Here is a 7,471-nt window from a genome sequence, read left to right as displayed (position 1 = left end):
ATCCGTAAACACAGCGGGGAGCCATTTTAATTACCCGGCGGCCATTTTGAAACCACCGATCAGCTGTTAAAAAAACATTGTTTGGCGAAGAATCATTTCCCGAAGCAGGGAACCAATCATCGCAAAGCGAAAAAACCCTATTTAGACCATCGTTTTGCGATTGCAACAGCGATCTCAAAAACGTCATTGTGGAGTGGATTCGTCGTAATGCATGGTAATCGTAAAGCGGGGCCCAACTCTATTTGGCACAATGGAATATACACCAGCATGTTGATGTTGGGAAAGCTATTTGGAATCCTTTAGAAGAAACAAATAAGAATAATGACAATAGTTTTCCTAAATAAGGTTATTATTCCCCAGTGGGAAGTATACCTATTTAGATAACTAGATCCCTAATCACCACCAGTTCTTAACAGCCCATTGCTGTGGCTGGCAATGAAGCACAAGACGAGTGAACCAACTGCTGCGGTAATACAGCATCAGAGAACATGCTGTTATGATGGTTCTGTGGGCAGATACACTCTGACAGAGGGTCAGAAGAAAAAAATCATCTTTAAAAATTAACATTCTTTAATGTTTTTCCTCCTACCATTTACAAAGATTATGGAACAGCAGCATGAATGAATTGTACTGAAGATACTTAATAAGAGAGAAGGCGTCATCAATACTTCTTCTAACACACCACATTCACAGGAAATGTATGCCATTCGCACAGTGCTCTGGCACACAAATTGTGCGTATCTTAGGAAACAGGAGTAAGCTGTGTGGGCCGTGTGTACTGCTACCATTATAGAGATAAACTGGGGTGTTGCCACTCCATGCATACAGTGGGCTGCAGTCCACAAAAGGTGATGTGAATAAGGGGCCACTAGAATTTATAGCTTCATTTAAGTATGCAGTGTTCTGTTCACACACACCCTCTCTCACACACAGCCATGCAAAAACTCTTAATCAAAAATGTTTGTCTTTTTAGCCACTTTGAATGGCAAGTAACAATGTAGTTTCCTGTTCTCTATAAGGGGAAGGTTCCGTTTGGATTCTTCCCTGTGGAAGTCCCAACTCCAAACTTTTATACTAGTGTAGACAAACATTAAAACCTATTGGCCGGACCTCAGGAAGCAGAGGGCAAAAGGCAGTCCTTTCAGCAAGAGTGCAGTTACTGTCTGCTGGGAATTCCAGGCCAGGCAAATCTGCAAAGTTTAAAGCCAGTATCTTGTATCAGGTCTAGAAGCAAATAGGCAAAGCACAATTGACAAAGAACATGCTGAACATGGATTATGACTTCTGACACCTGTCGAAATGAACACAGTGAAGCACTGCCATCAATTATAGCTCCAGAGTCTTCTGGCTCCATGCAGAGTATGCTACAAATCGTGAAGCCTGGAAGTGAAAAAGGTATGGATTCGGATATCAAGAGAGTCTAGAATAAAGGAAGACTCCTGAATAGTCAGAGACATAGAGCAACAGTTGCGACAATCTGCTATGAAAAAGTAGTTCCAGAGTCAAGTTTTTCAGCTTGATCAGGTAGTTTTCATCTGAAAGTTAAAGGGGCTGTCCAAGGTGCTGAACCTATTCGGGGTGGATGGGTGGGTTCAGCACCTTGGATAGAGCCTGAAAAGGTTGAGTTAAAACTTGGAGCAGATTCACTGCTCTACTAACATCAGACCCACAAGCCTCTGCTGACACCGTGTCTTACTCCCAGGTGATCAGTAGAAGTTTCCAACTGCACATTTTTGTGTCCAGATGCACACTTTAAAAAAAGAGCTGAAGTTTATTTAATAATGCCTACCAGAAGACTCTGACCAGGTCTCCTTTTCAGTCCACTATCCAGCTACTAAACATTGATAGACAACTGCATGGCCCTGCTTATGATTCTTTCTCTTTAAATTGGACTGGACATCCTTTCAGGCAGAGGGTGCTTTCAAACAGAGGAGCATCACCTGATGGCCCTGAAAATAGAGGATTGTCCTCTTTAAAGTAGGACATATGGCTACAGTACAGAACCTGATCATACACTGATGGGAAACACATATTTGGTGCCTCCAATAGGCAAAAATCTATTCATTGTGTTGCTTCAATACTATCTGTTATGACCATTTGTTTGGATTAAATGTAAGAATTCTTCTGAGATCACCATGTTGTGATATCATGCTAAGATCTAGTTGCCTGATTACTCCTTCATAGCCCCATAGTGGAGAAAAATCCAAGCAACCTTTCCACACAGAGAGAAAAATATATGTGTTTAGCTCACTGCTTGCTGAACCTTTCTCTAGAATGCGAAGACACATTTACCCTTGCTCATCAATCATGCCCACAGACTCTGGTGATTCATGATACCTGTCCAAATTAACAGACTTCCTTGTTCACTCCCTCAACCATGCTTCCTTAATCCAGCCTTCTTACAACATCACATCTATTACTGAGTCTTCCGTTCAGGAACTTCATACCTATAAATACACAGAGCCAGTGGGAAAGCTACTCTACATCTCTTAACTGTAATTTATACAGAAAATAGTGTGTTTGAGAATCCATACCAACATAATCTGCTCCATAATTTTAACATTTGATTCTCAGAAAGTGTTTCTACACTGGGAAACAAGAAAATTGTGGCTTCCTTGATTTTTTTTTTAAATCATCTAATTTATCAATATATTTGTCTTGTTCAAACTTATTTTATGTCTTAACATTAGTACTCTTCCTTTTCAAAAAACAATACTTAACATAGATAACAGTAATAATACAACACAATACATTATCCTCTAAGGCTAATTCCAGTTTAATGTGTTCTCAAAGGTTTTCACAGCCGGGATCTGATGGTTGTTGTAGGTTTTTTGGGCTGTTTGGCTGTGTTCTGGAGGTTTTTCTTCCTAATGTTTTGCCAGTCTCTGGCCAGCATATTCAGAGGCCAGGAGCTAGAACTCTGTCTGCATTCTGGTATAACAAATCCAGTTCTTGCTCCCAATTAGAGTATTATTCATGAATTAAACCAGTTAGGACAACACTTACATAAGTTCCAATGACCAAATGGCTGAAATCCTGTTGCTTACCATAGTAAATTGCAGTGAAGTAGGCCCACTTCAGGGGATGTGGTGGTGCTGCAGGCTAAACCGCAGAAGCCTGTGTGCTGCAGGGTCAGAAGACCAAGCAGTCGTAAGATCGAATCCACGTGACGGAGTGAGCTCCCATTGCTTTGTCCCAGCTCCTCGCCAACCTAGCAGTTCAAAAGCATGCAAATACGAGTAGATAAATAGGTACCACCTCAGTGGGAAGATAAAATGGCGTTCCCTAGTCACGCTGGCCATGTGACAACGGAAAACTGTCTTCGGACAAGCACTGGCTCTATGGCTTGAAAATGGGATGAGCACCGCCCTCTAGGGTTGGATACGACTGGACTAAAAATGTCAAGGGGAACCTTTACCTTAGGCCCACTTAATCAGGGATGATCCTCCCTAAGTTCCATTAATTCAAATCGGCACACATAATGCTAAAGTCATGTGCCAGTAAGAGAGGATCGACATTTTCCAAAATATCCACAAGAATCTGAGTGGTCCAAATGTGTTCCTGGCCTCTCTGGAAATTTATTTTCCAGGTCTAGGGTTGAATCCAGGGCTATACTGCAAACCTCTGTATTCAATGTCAGTTCAGTCCCATTCAAGACAAGCTGAGTCCTGATGGCCTTATCTCCCATGTCAGGAAACATCTAGATCAACATTACAAAGAGGTCCCAGCTATGAACTGCTGGATGGCTCTGTCGTTTAGGTCTTAGCTTTGCGAAGCCTGAGGTTGGGAGTTCAATTCCTCACTGTGCTTCCTTGACAGGGACTGAACTCAATGATCCATATGGTCCCTTCCAGCTCTGCAGTTCAAATGTTATTATTAATACAAACAACAACAATAACGGGATAGAGAAAATAAAAAGGAGTTGTATTCCCCTAATCACACAGCTGTTTAGGATGCTTGAAAGCTGAATCCATTTATACTCCTTATGCAAATATAAGTGTTCTTCATATGTACAGTAGATATGGCCAGATATGTCTCCCCCTACAGATATCCCTTTATATCCCAGACCAGATGGGCGGGATATAAATCAAATAAATAAATAAATAAATAAACAAACAAACAAACAAACAAACAAACAAACAAACAAAATAGATATTCTGCACAAGCATGGGGAAAAATACTAGCCCACAATAAACAGCAACTCCCTTCAGAGCTTGAAAACAACTAGTTATAGGTAATATAGTTATATCTGTTACTTGTAGAGAATAAGTAATGTAACTAAAAGTTACAAAAAAGTATTTATCAGGTATAATAAGTAACACCTTCATTACTTTGGCATATTGAGTAAGACCTATTTGCAATAAAAAAATTACTTTTAAAAGCATTTTAAGACAGATGGGGGGTGAATTAGGTCTTTTACCATTATCTTTCAGACCTAAAGTATTTTTTTTATTTTTGTCTTTTTGTAAATATTTGCTGAAAGGCAGAATAAGAGAATATTCTACTGCATTTTTCTCTCTTGTTGGTAATAACAACACAGCACACACCAAAGCACTGAAGAGGTCAGAGCAATGATAAGGAGGATAGCGGTTTGGCTGTCAAGAAGTAACGCTTTGGTTGGGGATTTCTTTTTAAAATGCCATGATCCAAGCTCTGTTTCCTTATTTAAACAGAGTTGTCTACAATAGACTGGACTGAGGATCAAGGGCAACCCACAAATCATGTTAAATCCACTGTTTTATTACTTAAACAGCAGGAATGGAGTGGATGGGGAGCAAAACAGGGAACACACCACCATGATGGGGTGGAGGATTCCAACCATTTCCATGTACCCTCTAATTCCAATGGAAATTCATACCGTACATAGAAGCAACCACCTACATTTATATACGAAAGTAAAAATAACCAAGATTTGTGAAAAAGAATGAAATATAGAAGGCATTTAAAGTGACTGAGGAGTTCATCACATTGTATTGTTTTTCATATTTATGCTCCCAGCCATAAATCATGTTTCTGGGTAGAACAGCAGCTGAACAGCATATAAATAAATTATCATTTCCATTAATATTATTTGACAGTAAAGATTATTTCTACAAACCCATAAATAGTTTCTAACTCATTTAAAGACCAGTATTGCACAGGTGTACCCTATGTGCGGAAGCCTCCCAGTCCACTCTGTACCTGAATAAAGGGCATACAGATCCAGGTCAGCCCCCCTTTTACCCTTTCTGGGAGACATTCTGACCTGCTCCGTCCCCACGCCCATCACACTGTGTGTTTTCAGATTTTTGGAGTTTAAAAAAAAATCCTGCAGACGGGAGTCTGTGGGATGCAGATAGAAGCCTACACAACATGTTACTACTGGGGCATATCTACTCTGGTTCCATACAGCAATTACCAGTGAACGATCACGGCAGATCACCATCCTGCAATAACAGTTCTGCAAAATTCAGTAAACTAAGCCAACTGAGAGGACAAATAAAAATAATATTCCAGAAAAATCTGTCTAAACGGTGAGATAAGTTGCCGTTCAACTCCACAAACTGGCTTTCCAAGCAACTGCAGCAAGATACACATATTGTGAATGGACCTTAATCTCTGCCCTCTCTAGTGATTGAAATGTCCAGGGAAAATCTTGGGCTTCACTGTAGGGTTCAGCAGCCACTCACCTCCTCCTTTGGTACCAGTAGCTTGTTCTACTACATCATTGTTAGCAATTCCTCTTTCTTGAGTTCAGATCAGCAGCCATCTTTCTAACCTTCTGAATGCTGAATGGAATTTGAATGGAACCACCATGATTTGGCTTTGCCCCAAGATGAACACCCCAAAGTCACCTTAGAATTGTACATATACCCAATTTCTGCACAGTTGTCTGAGACTATCATTCATTTGGAATATAATTGGTAACAGTTGCTACTAATGATCAATTTGCATAGCTTGAGTCAGTTGGCCAGCAAAAGTTGTGCCTTTTGCACAGCTACACAAGAGGATTTGGACCAATACATGGTAAAAAAAAATCATATTGAATCTTTGTCTAAATATCTCAGTTCTCTCCTCTGCATTTATAAATAGATTTTAAAAGAAGAAAAAATAAAATAGAAATCTTTCACATTTGCCCATTGATTTTAGCTGATCTGATTCAGTGGAAGTGTTTTCAGAATTGATGCTGAAGGCAAGCATATTTGATCAATATTACAGGGAAGACATGTACGGATTTCAAACAAAATTTAAAAGTACTGAATTTTGGTGAAATCAATTCCAGGGCCATGGCTGATTGTACACTTGAGTGGGGGAAAGGGTCATTAATATAGATATGAATTGATTAATATGTTGATTAAACATACATATAATACATTACTAGTTGTACATATACCACATTAGCAGTTCCCACACATTGTCTAAGGACAGGTATCCCTCCCCCCCCATGTTAAAGTCACCTATTTGCTTGATCAAGCAAGACATTGCTTGATGCCTGCAGTTTGTAAAACTGCTTGTTGTTGATCAAATTTTGTCAAAATTGCTGTCTGAGGATTTAATAAGTTTTCAGTCAATTAATCCAAACAACTAATTCATTAAATTTTACAGATCTATATAAGATGTTAAATCACCTACTTGTTTCATTTGCTTACTGATAACCCCTATGCCCTAGTGGAGAAGACTGCTGTCAATCTGACAGCACTCATTGCCCTGATGCAGCATTTTTTCTCCCCTGAATACATGATGAGCATGATCATCTCTGTTATTGCAAAAGACCTGCTTGAAAACCTGTGGCCCTCCAGATGTTCTAGGGCAGCAACTGTCTTCAGCTCTCAACAAGCAATATCTGGAAGGCCAGACCCTCGTCATCCTTGTCATAAATTTTTGATTCGCCCAGTTCCTATCACAAAAGTTGGGTTTATGCATGAACACCAAAAATTGGGATTCAGAATTTGGATTTGGAATTTTAAAAATTTCCAGATGTCTGCAACTCTGTTAGAATCCATATGGATACTATTTAGACATTATTATCCCTCTTTAAAACAAAACAGAAGCAGGCGAAACATTTCAAAGAATTTCCCTGTGCCCTCTGACACCTTCCCAGTCATTGTGCCAAATAAAAAGAGTGCACACCAACCGCCCACAGTGACTGCAGTGGCCCTACTGATTGCACCCTGAACAGTGGGCATGCCAGCAGGAAATGCCAGCAGCACTGGGGAGGCAGAGGACAGGTCGCATTGGGGAGTGGACAAATACGTTGGGCAGCCCAGGCAGGCAGATTGGAGCAGCAGAGATAGCCTGCGGTGGGTGGGAACTGTGCCAACAGTGAGTGAACACAATCTTGGAGTAGCATTTGGAAGAAGGAAAGAGGCAGAAGGAGCAGGGGAGCAAACTGAAACATGGCATACCTAGTCCTGTGAGCAGAGTGTGCCATTCTCTCTTATTTGAAGGGGACTTCAGGGGGCCCCCAGCAAAAGCAGGTTGACCTTACAGA

The 7,471-nt window shown here is 40.4% G+C and overlaps 1 long non-coding RNA gene across 1 annotated transcript; it reads right to left on the bottom strand.

Moving 5' to 3' along the window:
- Positions 1–250: 250 nt before the first annotated feature.
- On the bottom strand, positions 251–6,633 carry LOC144586738 (uncharacterized). The gene is made up of 2 exons (XR_013541750.1): positions 3,048–6,633; positions 251–2,447 (listed from the first exon to the last, which is right to left on the bottom strand). It is a non-coding gene; the product is annotated as an uncharacterized LOC144586738 (long non-coding RNA).
- Between the last annotated feature and the right edge of the window lie 838 nt (positions 6,634–7,471).

This window comes from Pogona vitticeps, chromosome 1, assembly GCF_051106095.1.
Source record: "Pogona vitticeps strain Pit_001003342236 chromosome 1, PviZW2.1, whole genome shotgun sequence".
Classification (NCBI taxonomy): domain Eukaryota; kingdom Metazoa; phylum Chordata; class Lepidosauria; order Squamata; family Agamidae; genus Pogona; species Pogona vitticeps.
This window is presented reverse-complemented; position numbering and strand designations above follow the sequence as displayed.